The sequence below is a fragment of the Gallus gallus genome, chromosome 1 (genome assembly GCF_016699485.2).
Source record: "Gallus gallus isolate bGalGal1 chromosome 1, bGalGal1.mat.broiler.GRCg7b, whole genome shotgun sequence".
Lineage (NCBI taxonomy): Eukaryota > Metazoa > Chordata > Aves > Galliformes > Phasianidae > Gallus > Gallus gallus.
In genome coordinates this window covers 45,095,710-45,108,592 of record NC_052532.1, presented here as the reverse complement: position 1 = coordinate 45,108,592, position 12,883 = coordinate 45,095,710, and the positions used below count along the sequence as shown (strand labels likewise).

At 44.5% G+C, this 12,883-nt stretch overlaps 1 non-coding gene across 1 annotated transcript; it reads right to left on the bottom strand.

The window, feature by feature from the left end:
* Positions 1-232: 232 nt before the first annotated feature.
* On the bottom strand, positions 233-304 carry TRNAM-CAU. Its single transcript has one exon. It is a non-coding gene; the product is annotated as a tRNA-Met (tRNA).
* Between the last annotated feature and the right edge of the window lie 12,579 nt (positions 305-12,883).

The following is a 12,883-nucleotide window of genomic DNA, read 5'->3' as shown; positions in this document are numbered from 1 at the left end:
AATTACACTCTTCAAGCATTGGTGATTGAGTACTGATAGCTGTGTTATCTTCTTAGAGGAGCATTCCCTAATTCCTTTGGAACAGTTTTGAGGTTTTTCCCCGCTGCTTCCTAAATTGACAGTGTTCTCTGTCTCTTCTCTGTTACTTAGAAGTACATCTCCTTCCCCCGTTGAATCTAGTTGAAAGCGTTGTTAATCAGTCCAGACGGCTTGCTGCCCAAAAAACACACCCTAGCAGAGGATGGTTTCGATCCATCGACCTCTGGGTTATGGGCCCAGCACGCTTCCGCTGCGCCACTCTGCTGTTATAATCTTCCTCAGAAGCAAGCAAAATGAATGGCTGCTTTACAGAACTGTCATCTCCACTTTAATTACAGGGTTGGTGCAAGTGCCATCATAGCATTTTCACACCTGGAAATGCTCAGGGTTCTGAACCTGTTCTGAACTGGTCAAGTGCTATTTATTCCCGCTGCTCTTTTCTCTGATTTCCCCAAATGATATCATTTTTTTGCAATCCCACTGCAGATGTGTGTAAACACGCTGGCTTTTATTTGTAACTCCGGCTTTTTGTTGCGACTGCTAATCTGGTCGCAGCCAGAATTCTGTAATTTGACAGAGATGTCACTCAGAAATTGCATCAGATTACAGAAATATTCTGCTGTGGCAGATAGGAATTAGCCTGAAGAGAAAGTTGCCGATGGCCATTACACACAAAGCAACAGACCTTAATTATTTATAGTTTCCAAAGAGTGCAAGCGCTCATTCGCTTACCCTGACGTTCATGGATTAAGGGAGCTGTTATTTTTGCTTGCTGGTAGACCCACTGACATCAGTTGGATCTATCAACCTTCAATCACATTCCAAATACTCCCTTCTGCACTGTAACACTGACATCGCATCCTCTAATTCCCAGTGTGTGGACTCAGAGATGACAGCGCACTAAACCTGTTTCTCCAGGACACACGGAAAAACAGCCTCCACAGACTCCTATCTATGTTAGAGAGAGGCTCAACATGTCTGCATGAAAGCATCTTGGGCTTTTGTAATTAAACGTGTAAGCAATACACGAGTGCTAGATAAACTAATACACGGAGATACATGGAGTTAAAGTTGATTTCATCATAGAAAACAAAATGGTTTTTTACATTTGCTTGTTCTCTTAAGGGTCTGTGTATCTAAGCGCCTGTTTAGGTATGTATACCTCTCCTCCTGTACTGACCTTGGAATTTCAAAGTATTGTTGATGAAAGAACAACGACACCATTGCTCAAAGTTAAAGATCTGTTTCACAGCAGTTACGACTTACCATAAAAAAATATGACATCAGAAAGAAGAATAACTTTGCAACGGGCTGTGCACAGGAAGGCAATGAGAGGTGCCAACTCTGCTCAGAGGGCAACCCAAACATTTTCTGGCGTTCAGTCCAGCCTTGATCTCTCACTGTGAGTGCTGGACCTTTCCATAGACGTTCTCACCTCGCTGCCTCCATGGCTGGTTTTCAGAAATGCATCTTTCAGGAAAGGTGAAAGCTGACCCAAGCTTAACTCCTTAGTCATCATTCTTGTGATTGCTTATCATCTCTCTCATTTCCTCCTTTTTGTTTGTGTCCTGGAGACTTTCCCGTGGAAACAGGATGTCAGGGGCTGACAAACTGGTGCAAGGCTGCAGGGTAATCGCTGCTCAAGGGCTGCATTTTGCAAGCTGCTATTTTTTTTTTCTTCTATGATAATCTAAGAGGAGTCAAACAGACGACTGAAGGAAGGACAAACTTGGCACATAAAAAATAATAAAAAAAAACAAAACAATTTCTATAGAGAACGTTTTTCAGTATTTTCTGGAGATCAACAATCTTCCACCTGATGTTTTTTAAAAAAAACGTTGATGTGACAAGGTGTACTTAGTTGTCTTTTCATTCATTTTAATGAAAAACTGTTTAATCAAGTTAGTCAGGTTAATTAACCTAGTGAAATAACCAAGACGACTTTCAGGTCTGTGTCCAGAGGCTATAAAGGTAGTTTTTGCTGAATTATCTCCTCAATACTCCTCCTCTGGGCCAATAGAAAGACCCAAGATGTGCAATAACATTGCCACCTGAGAACAGTGGAATCAATCATTTTAATTACACTTTTAATTGTTTTTCATTAGTTCCATGCACTGAATGCAAGAGCTTGCCTTTTCTTGGATGCTATTAAACAGCGGTGGCTCTGAAGAAACAGAGGCAATCCCCCTAATTTGTAAGGATTTTGCTTGAAATATGCAGTTTTTTCTTCTCCTGTTTCTATTCACTGCGCTAATTCTGAGAACCTGAATGGTTGTTCACTCTGATGGCTCAGCAACAAATTCATCCAGAAGAGACTGCAGTTTCTGGTTGTACCCCAAGTACAGCAAACTGGAATGCTATTTTGAAAGCCAGTTTCCAGTCTTTTCATTGTGTCCACTTTTGCAACGAAGAGTCTACTAGTCAGATTACTCTATTTCCCTTTGTTTCAATCTTCCCTACTGCTTGCTTCCTTCCTTCCTTCCTTCCTTCCTTCCTTCCTTCCTTCCTTCCTTCCTTCCTTCCTTCCTTCCTTCCTTCCTTCCTTTGACTTTTGTCTTCATGTTTCTAAAAATGCTGCATGCTTCTTTATGAATTCCCCTTGCCGTGGATGTGGCTTACACCCCAATATATGAACATGTTCCTCCTCCATCCCCCTCCTTTCCGTCTGGTATGTTGTTCAGTGCAAGGCCTGAGCAACAGTTTCTTGTTGTATTTCCTATTTCTCATGTTTCTTGAATGAATTTCACATTGTGAATGTAAAGTCAGAGTGTATCAGAGAAAAATGGGAACAGGAGATTCTTTTCCTGAACAAAGATCAGTGGAAGCAAGAAAACCTGGGGTGTATCAGGTCACTCAGTTTCCCCATTGCAAAAGACATTGAGCTTAACTACTATCTGCAGAAATACCTTATTTCTTTTTTTTCTTGCTACAAATACCTCTGGCTTTTCTCATTGTCCATGAATACATAAGAGATGACCTATGTTCTCCATATCCTCTAACTTCAGTAATTCACCAGGTAATCTAATAGATGACCTCTGATGCAAACAACTCTCTAGGTGTTATAATGACACCAATTATATGGAATGAAATATTCCCTCTACAGACTGTAGCTCAAGTGGAACTTTAATTACTGAGCCACAGCATGCTCTCAACAGCATACCTCTGGTGAGACACTGACAAAGGCTGTACATGGAGGCAGGGGAGTCACTGTCCCTGGAGGTGTTCAGTAACAGTGTAGATGTGGCACTCAGGGGCACGGCCAGTGGGCATGGTGAGCATGGGCTGATGGCTGGACTAAATGAGCTCAGTGGTCTTTTCCAACCTCTGTGATTAAAATCTTCCATGACCTAGTCTACATGAAAGGCTACCAGATATGTTTGACTTCTGGGAGAGAACCAGTATATTGCTTTTTAGTATTCTTATAGTGTTCTAGTCTGAATTAAATGAAAAAAAAAAAACTTTTTTTTTTTTTTTTTTTTTTTTTTTTTGTCTGCAAAATCAATGCCTGAAAGATTATGGTTTTCTCTGTTTCAATGTGCTCTGTCTGCTTATCATTTTATCTCATTTCCACTGGTAAGTGCAAGTTTTCTGCATGCACACTTCTGTTAAGTATTTCCAAGAACATCTAACATGCACAAAAAGCCTTCCAATCATCATTATGTTAAAAAATATAATAACGTAGAAGACAAGGTATACGCAGTTAGGCCTGGATTCAGAAAGACAGTTCAAGAATTACATCTTTTACAGAACTATGTGGAAGCCAGACAGGGGCTCAGAGAGCAAAGCAAGAAGCTTGCTTTTTTACACTGGGATGAGTGGCAGGAAATACAGTCCAGCCAGAACTGCTCTGGATTACCACGGTTTGCTTGCCCAGATTAGTCTCCTTTTGAAGAGAAGCAGTAAATAAACTCTCTCCTTTTTTAACGTTCTTAAAGCCTCTTAATCTGCTAAGGTGAGATACTTTTAGAAACTGCCCCAAGGTGATGCAGCTCAGCATAAAGTCAACATTTAACAGCTGTGTTCAAAAGTCTCCTGGGGTTATTGTTTGCAGTGAGCGTTGGCAGGCACCAGGCTGGGAGGGGCTTCAAACGTTTTGGAGGACAGGATTATAAATCAAAATGATCTTCACAAATTGGAGAAGTACCCTGGGGGAAAAATAGGATGAAATTCAGTAGGGGGGAAAAACCCACATAATTTGTTTGGCTGTAATACCCGTGGCTTGAAAGATGATGCAAGTTCCTTGAAAGTAGAACAGTCCACTTTCAAGTGAAACAACCAGTGTTTTAGACCCAAGGTTGGGAGAAACAAGGTTTGACGGGAAGGGATTCGTGGAGTATCATATCACAAGCTGGAACACGTGTCAACATCATCATGCTTTTGTAAAAAATCACTTGGAAAGGAAAATTTGACACAAGCAGGAATAATGACCGCAAGAGAATGAAGTAATCCTTCCGCCCCACTCAGCAGCAGTGAGGCAGCAGCTGAAGGCTTGCCTCCAGTTTTGGGGCATCACCCTTCAAGGAGGAGAAGAACGGCACAATGGGCCTTTGAAAACAGGGCTGGATAAATTAGAGCTGTTTCGGACTGCTTTTCTCCAGAGAGTAATAGAAAAGGGTAAGCTGGGAGGGGTTGCATGGATCTTCAACAATGCAACAGGAAAGGAAACTGTTTGTTCCCCATGTCTGTGGTTGATTGCTTCAGAGGAAAACTGTAGCCTGTAAGATTCAAGTCTGACATTAGGAAATGTTAATAAAGAGAAGTTTCATAGCATCGACCAGTAGAACTATTTAAGAAAGTAAATCTTGGTAAGGGAAGACCTACTTGGTCTTGCCTTGCAGAAGATCCCTTCTGTAGGATCCCACCAATTCAGATTAATGTTCTGACTTCATATTGCTGAAAATAACTGGGCCTGAGCAGTTATGAGCAATGAATAGCTGAAAGAAGGAGATGTGTGTGAATAGGGATAGCATTATGTATTGGGGAAGGTGTGTTCTGCATTCATGTTCGGTGTCTTCACCCCAACATCAGGCTAGTGACATTCTATAAGATGTTAGGATGTTATTTGCTTCTTTCTCATATTTTATCAGTCCTTGAATTCATTATTTCTTCTCCTCCTTCAAATTGCTTTTGTCTGGGGAGGAATAGAGAAGGGGGCTCTCACTCTCTCATCCTATTAGAACACCCTGCATTTTACAGGGATTAACAGGAAAGAGCTCTTGCAATCACGGAATCACAGAATCATCGGGGTTGGAAAGACGTCTGGATATCACCAAGTCCAACTCTTCTGCTAAAGCAGGTTCCCTGCAGTAGGTTGCACAGCAAAACATCCAGGTAGATTTTGAATATCACCAGAGAAGGGGATTCCACAACCTCTCTGGGCAGCCTGTTCCAGTGCTCCAACACCCTCACAGTAAAGAACTTCTTCCTTGTGTTTGTTTGAAACTTCCTACATTGCAGTTTTTGCTCATTGCCCATTGTCCTGTTGCTGGGCACCACTGGAAAGAGCCCGGCCCCATCCACTTCACTCCCACGCTCTAGATATTTATAAACAGCGATGAGATCCCCTCCCAGCCTTCTCTTGCTGACATCTTCATTATCTCTGTGAAAAGGGGAAGGCCCCCAACAACATGAAGGCTGCAAAGGCCTTGAGCAAGGCAAAATGAGGCCAAGATTTTGCAGACCAAATATTTTCAAAGTGTAGTCTGGGAAAACTGAGGAGAAAATTTCTCACTAATAAACAATTATTAAACATAGAAGAATTATCTCAGATGTGAGAGACAGCAATGACTGAAGCATGAAAAAGGGATGTTGATTCTGTTTAAAAGTACAAGCTTGAATGTAACGCAGACTTAATAATGTTTGCACACTACATAATACACAATATATTGTGCATTAATCAGAATGTTATTAATTGACCAAAACTAATCAGAAAGTATTTCTTAATAGGCCTAAAGCAGAACAGGATTTTACTTTTACTACAAAGAAGTAACATTGCCCTTAGGGTACTGTACCTTTTGTACTTTTTTTTATTATTTTTGGTTAGGTATTACAATCAGTGCAGAAAGTCTCTTCACATCAGTCAGAGATCTCTAGAGACTGAAAATTTAAGCCACAACTAGAAATCATAGAAAATAAGGCTGAAGAGTACTTTAAGAGGTCCTCTAGTCCACCTTCCCTCTCTCATAATGGAAGAACAGCCCAAAGAAAATAATTCTCAAGAGATTTTTGTCTCTCCAGTTTGTAAGAGTCATCAGTGATGGAGAGTCCTCTGCCTCCCAAGACAATCTATTTCTGTGCTTCATTAACTGTAGGGTCAGAGCCCACATGGGTAAGATCTGTCAGATTTTCTCTGGCTATTTGGGAAACGACTGTTAACTTTTTTCTGTTCTATCTTGTTTGAGGTGTCTGCCCAGCACCTGGAGAGCTAATATGGAGAAAGCCCCAGAGCACCACGCTTGCTGTCTAGGCTATGAACCCACGAGGGTAGGTGGCTGAGACACATGTACTTCTGCTGTGGGCAGAGGAAACACTGTTGGAGGGGTGGAGGCTGGAGACAGCATCTTCCACTCAGAAGTGAGCATTCATGCAGCAGGATGTCCTCTTAGCCAGCATTCCCAAATGAAGATCAATTCCACAAGGTGAGGGTCTGTAACTAGTTAAGCTTTAGGTTTGCTTCTCCCCAGTGCTTGAAGTCTGGTGTGGTAGGAGGAAGCAGAAAGGAAATCAGGTTTTGAAACTGTCCCTGCAGTCCTTCTGTCTTGGAAGATAAAGGACAGAGCAGTTTGACTTTAAGCTCTGTAGGCTGCCTTTGGCAGTGGCCTTGGCGAGGGGAGCAGTGATGTGTAGCTATGGGCACGAGTCGGCAGGCGAGGCCTGGCCCGTGGGGAGCCCTCCGTGAGCACTCTCTCTCTACCCACCTGTATCAGTATCTCCCATTTTTAAGCAGCACATGTCTTCTTCTGCTCTTTCCCTGCTTCCCACACGCAGGTTCTCTCTCTGAAGTACTGCAGATGTGCCCCCCTCTATGGACAAGCACCCGTGGTCTGCCTCATTTGCTCAGCCGAGTCTGAAGGGCTGAGGCCGTGCAGCAAGAAACCCACGTGTCAGGAAACTCTGTGAGAGTTGTGCCAGCAGCAGAGCAGTGGAAGCCTTCCTACCTGTTCTCAAGGGAGGCTATGACATCTCTGGATGACCCGGCTCTCAGCCCACACCATTGCAGACACACTGCTGCTGTTACCCAGCCCAGGGATGGAGCCTCCAGGGTGTGTGAGCATCAGCTCACCTCATGCCTGTGTGGGGGGATGTGTTTTAGGGAGGTTTCTTCCACAAACACACTCAGAATAACGGTTTAAAGTTTGGGTGGTCCTGTGTGGAGCCAGGAGCAGGACTCAGTGATCCCAGTGGACCCCTTCCAACTTGGGAGATTCTGTGATTCTACAGTTCTGAGTGCTAACACTGCACAGCTCCACGCTAGCTTTTAAACACTGCACAACATAGGCCAACGGGTACTGGACTCCAGGCATTCTGGATATGCTTGTTTGTTCACCCACAACACGCTGTTAGTGCATATGTGTGCACACATATATAAATATAAATAACATAAACGCATGTATAAACGCATACACGTCATGTCAAAGGCAGGGCAGCTTCTCCCGTTTTACTGCATATGCTGTACATAGGCAGGAGCTCACTGTAGACGTTTTGCTTCCTATTTGTAATTACGTGGATCACATCTCTTCCCACAAACAATTATATAACTTCCATGGCAACAGCAGCAGTGGCACAGGAAAATAATGTTGGGAAAATATGTATATATAGCTATTTCAGTGAAAAAAGAGGAATATTCCAAGGGTAATCGGATACCCAAATGCCAGATTCTTTTCCTTCTCGTGGGTCAGAAGCAGGCTAAGAGGGGAACTTGCTAGGATGGATCAAGCCAAGGAGGGCAGGCAGGGCTTTCTATCAGTCCTTAACAGGTACCGTGCAGCTGGGAAATCCTCGGGCCGGTGCTGTTTGCAGTCTGTATTTTAGCCACTTGGTGCCGCTACCCATTCAGTTGACAGAAGCAACTCGTCAAATAGGAGAGAGTAATTTTACTGGCACGCACTGTTACAGCCCGGCCCGGGACGCTGGGCTTGTGGGGCTGCCTGCTGTCCAAGGGTTTGTGCAATAACCCTCTTCTTGCCATCGCCAACGGGGCTCCGTTCAGCTGCAGTCAAGATGTTCCTTCACAAAGGAGTGGCTTTTTATTAAAGTGTGCAAGTGATAGATGAGTGGAATTAATAATAAAAGGATGTAAAAAAGAATTTTAAGAGGTATTTCATAAACTTCCTAGGACTTATAAAAAGGGTTAAAAAAAAAAAAAAAGAAACAAAAACGGGTTCTTATGATATGATTTCAGATGCAGCCATTGAAAATAAGCTATGCGACTCCACCATTCTACAAACTCATAAAAAATGTTAGTGAAATGAAATGACCGACTAATCCTATTTCAAAGCTCATGGATTACTTCAAACATCTCCTTCGTGGTCACCAGGAAAGTGCTGTTTCGGATTCTTTTTAATCAATTGCAGGTTTTCTTGGACTGCTTCCTCACATTATCCTCACTGTTTTTGTCATTTTGTTACGTCGAGAACTGCTGTATGCATCGATACAGTGCAATCACAGTTATATAATGATAGATTCACACTCGAGAGATTCTATTTGCAGCCCTTGGTGATTAAGGAATTGCATATTTTCCTTACAGGGGAAAAGCCTGCATCTCAACTCATGCAACTACTTACTGAAAAAGCCCATCAGCGCTTCACAGTGACTTCAGGTACACAGAGAAAATGCAGTGCTGTGAAGTCACGTCTCCAGCAGCAGATGGGCAGGTGACGGCTGGAAGCCACCGATGGAGGACAGAACAGTGGTGACAAAAGCTGGGGAGAGAGGGGTGTGATGGGCAGCCTGAGGAGGGGAGGGAAGGGGTGGCAGCTGCAGCAGCAGCGAGGGCGAGTGGAAGGGGGAAAAGCAGCAGGATAGGGGCGGTGGTGGTACATGCATGTATTATTAGCAGTTTTCTCCGGTGAGCCTCTCTTATGAAACAGTCGGGAGCCGCTGGCCTAGAATTCGTGGTTCTGCAGGTGATGGAGAACGTGTTCTCATTCTGAATTTCATAACTTCTTCCTGGAAACCGTAACTTCTTGAATGTTACTGGAATCCGGCCAAATCAGATAAAATCTCACAGATCCTCTGCCTGAAATCGATTTATGATAGTGCGGCAGGGAGAGAGCCTGGCAGATAACTTCACAGAGCTGTTCTTGATTGCAGAGTGGACGTCATATTTTAAACAGAAATTCGCCTCTATTCATAGCCAGTTGCTTTTAACTTCTTGATATTAGCTCACGCAACAGCGAGCTTCAGGCATGCGTCTCGACGTCAAGCCTTTGAAAAGAATTTCACTTTTTTTTTTTATTCGGTTATTTATCACCTTGTTTCACTTCCCCGTGCTCTGCAAGATCCAGGATTTTAAAGAGTAAATAAATGTAGGGTGGCTTTGTGCCATTTCCATGCAAGGCACGGGACCGATGTTCCCACTGGAAATATCCTTCTCGAGTCCCTAAATGCGATCGCAGTGAAAGTCCCCAGATTCTCATTCAATGGCTGGAATGTGTCGGGCTGCAGGAATCCAAGCACTGCAGAACAGTTCAGAGGAAGCTCCGTCAGCCTGCCGCTGCTGTGCATGTGGTCCGTGTGTGCCCTGCTCCGCCAGCTGTGGGATGCCCCCGGTGTGTACCCACAGCTGCGTCTCCTTTCAGAGGACACGAAGCACTTGGGTGTCTGCTCCACAACAGGAGGAAAGCACCTTCCAAAAATACCCATATCCTCTTCCAGACAAACCCGTGTTGCTCTGGCAATCCAATCACCGTCTTTAACATTTTTTTTTTCCCCAAAGAGGTGCTGCTATGGGGTTTTGTCTGCACGAGCTGATTACTCTCAGGCTGGCTAATGCCATGTGGGGCCATTGCTGCTTGTGTCCAGGGAGCAGATTGCCCATGAGAGCCGTGGGAGCTGGGAGCACACTGCAGTTACTGGAAAGGAAGCACAGGCACTTGGCTCTGTTTGCAGATGTAATCAGTGCTGTGTTTTCCCAGACCAACTGCTAAATCCCCTTTTCCTTAATAAAGACCTCTCTGTTTGCATTGTTTCTCACGTGCTTGCATGCAGCAGGTGTAAAGGCAAGCAGGGCCAGCGCCTTCAGCTTTCACAGGTCTCAGGAAGCAGGTTCGGGTTGCTAAGCCTCTTGGCAGGTGATTGACAACTGCATTCACTACGGTGGGAAAGAACAATATTTAAAGAAGTAAGCTAATGAAGAAGGCGGCGGGGAGGAGGTGGTAACTCAGCCCAACTGCCTGTAGCTGGAGTTTTGTGTACCATAGGAGTTTATGCCAACTGAAGACAAATGGTTTCACCCAGTTAGAGCACTGGTCAAGCTCGGCTATGTTTTTTCAAACCAGTCTGACAGAAGTCGAAGTGCAAAGGCATGGAAGGATTCAGGCAGCCGCTTTTTATTGATGCCCCACACAGGCAAGCTGGTGGGAGCAGGAATGTAAGATTTCCTGCAGAAAAATGCAGCGCAGTGTTCTGTAGTGAAGAGAATAAAACAGTGAGAGAGCTACTAAGCTCCTCAGCGGGGGGAAGAGCCTGCCCACCTTCATGTGCACAGCTGCACAAATAGTCCGCCTGTGCTGCAGTCCCGCGACGTGATGCCTGAGCCTCCTTTCCTCTGCTGCTTTCTGAGCACGGCGCAGCGACAGCAGGCTTGGGCTGAAGCTTGCACAACCCTTGCAGAATTCAGGGCTACTGCGTCTTGGCCAGAGCTGGTTTGGATATTCCTGAAATGCGTTGCAGAAATAACCCTAGCCTCACTGCCTCCTGGAGACCTTGTTTCATACTCCAAAAAAGAACTAAAGTTCAGGAAAAAAAAAAAAAAAAGAAGAGCCTGCGGAAGAGTCCAAATGACTCAGACAGGCTACTCTGCTCTCTGGCTCGTCTGCTCTCTACGGATGGTTTCAAACTTGGGGCCTGAACAGCGCTGCCATTGCAATTAGTGACTTCAGAGAAACAAAAAAAGGGCTCTTCTTACTACAGTGAGACTCGTAAGATGATCTCTTTCCCAGTCCTAAGCTCCCACTGGTTCAATAATAACCAATAACTGGGATTTCCATCATGTGCATCCTCTGGGAAGCACTTATACATCACTGATTCAGATCACAAGCTTCCTTGTGATGTGACTGCCATAAGCCTGGCAAATAAAAGAGTGCTGACAGCCCAGTGGAGGAAAGGATACTGAGTAGAGCTGGACAGGAATTGTTCAACAAAACATCACGTCAACACCCAAACACGTAAAGGAAACGACACGAGTGTTGGTGAAAGTTTAACGAGGAAGGTATTTCAGAGAGAGACCCATCTGCTTCGGGACCCATGGTGAGGATGTTACTGACAAGTGGCACGGGTCTCCCTTCTGACAAGGCTGCCACCGGCTCAGTCTGCACATAGGCCTCGCACCCAGAGCACACTGCTTTCAGCAGGCCTGCCAGATGGAACTCTCCCCTCTGAGCTAGAGACACCACGTGCTGGCAGACGCCCTTTGGGGACCAGGAGATGGCTGCCTCTCAAGAAGCAAGATGCATCCAGCCCCTGTCCTGCAGCCCTCTCTCCTGCTTCACCTCATAGCAGCAGGACCCCCTTCTTATCCACCACAGGGCCCAGGGCTCTGAGACTTCTGAAGGTACAGAAACCACTCAGTGCAACTGAGCCCCATCTCACCACCGTGTTATTTCCGTCTGACTGTGTGGTGGGATGACTGTTAGACTCATGTAGTTGAACCCCAAAGAGTAAGATTTTGGAAGCAAAAACAAAGGGTTGGGTTTTTTTTTTATTATTATTATTATTATTTTTTTGAATACAGACATTCTACGTTCTGAATTATTTGCAGTAAGTTTCCACAATGAGATATTGGAGCCCCGAAGTTTGCATTTGACAAAACCTAAGCCACAGTGTGGCTTCACATCCCATTAGCGGTATCACCGACACACCCCCAGCGGGCTCCATGCGTGCCTGACTTGCAGCCTGCCTGATCCCCGAGCTCAGACCTGCTTCCATGCACTAACTACAGCACTTGCAACAGGTGTAAACAACTTCCCATTAGAGGTAATGCTCACGGTACATTAGACAGCATCACACTTTAACCTTCCAAGATCTAATTTAATTCCTGGGATCAATAGCTCATGTTTCTAATACATTTTGCCAAAACCCTGCGATCATGTCCTACATATTACAGTAATTCTTTCCAGAAGAATTTCAATTTGTAAATAATGAAGAGCTCGTACAGCTCCTTCTGTTAGCAGCACTGCCGGGCCTTTTGCCAGTTTGTAAGCTGAAGAATTTTGGTGTTTAGTGCTCCCATCTGTTCAGAAAGCCTCGGGGTGAGTAGTTATCAAAAGCAATATGTGGGCTTTTTTATTCTATGTCTGTGATTTTATGACACACTTTGTCACAGAACAGGCCACTAGGGACAGGAGATTTCCCTCCTCCTGAGCCTCTGCCTGGGGAACCTCTGAAGTCCCACATACTTGATTTTTGCCCAATCTTGATCAACACAGTCCAAAAGTTGCACAAATATCTAGTAATCCCCATCTTTGATGCCCCAGATAGAAACATCACTGAATGCTCAACAGTTTCAAAGGAATTAAAATCTCAGGCATGTATACAGTCAGCGCAGAGGAATTTGATAAACATAGCTCTATTTGAACAAGGGCTTTGAAGGCAGCCCTGCTGTCAAGGTATAAGGAAACTTTTG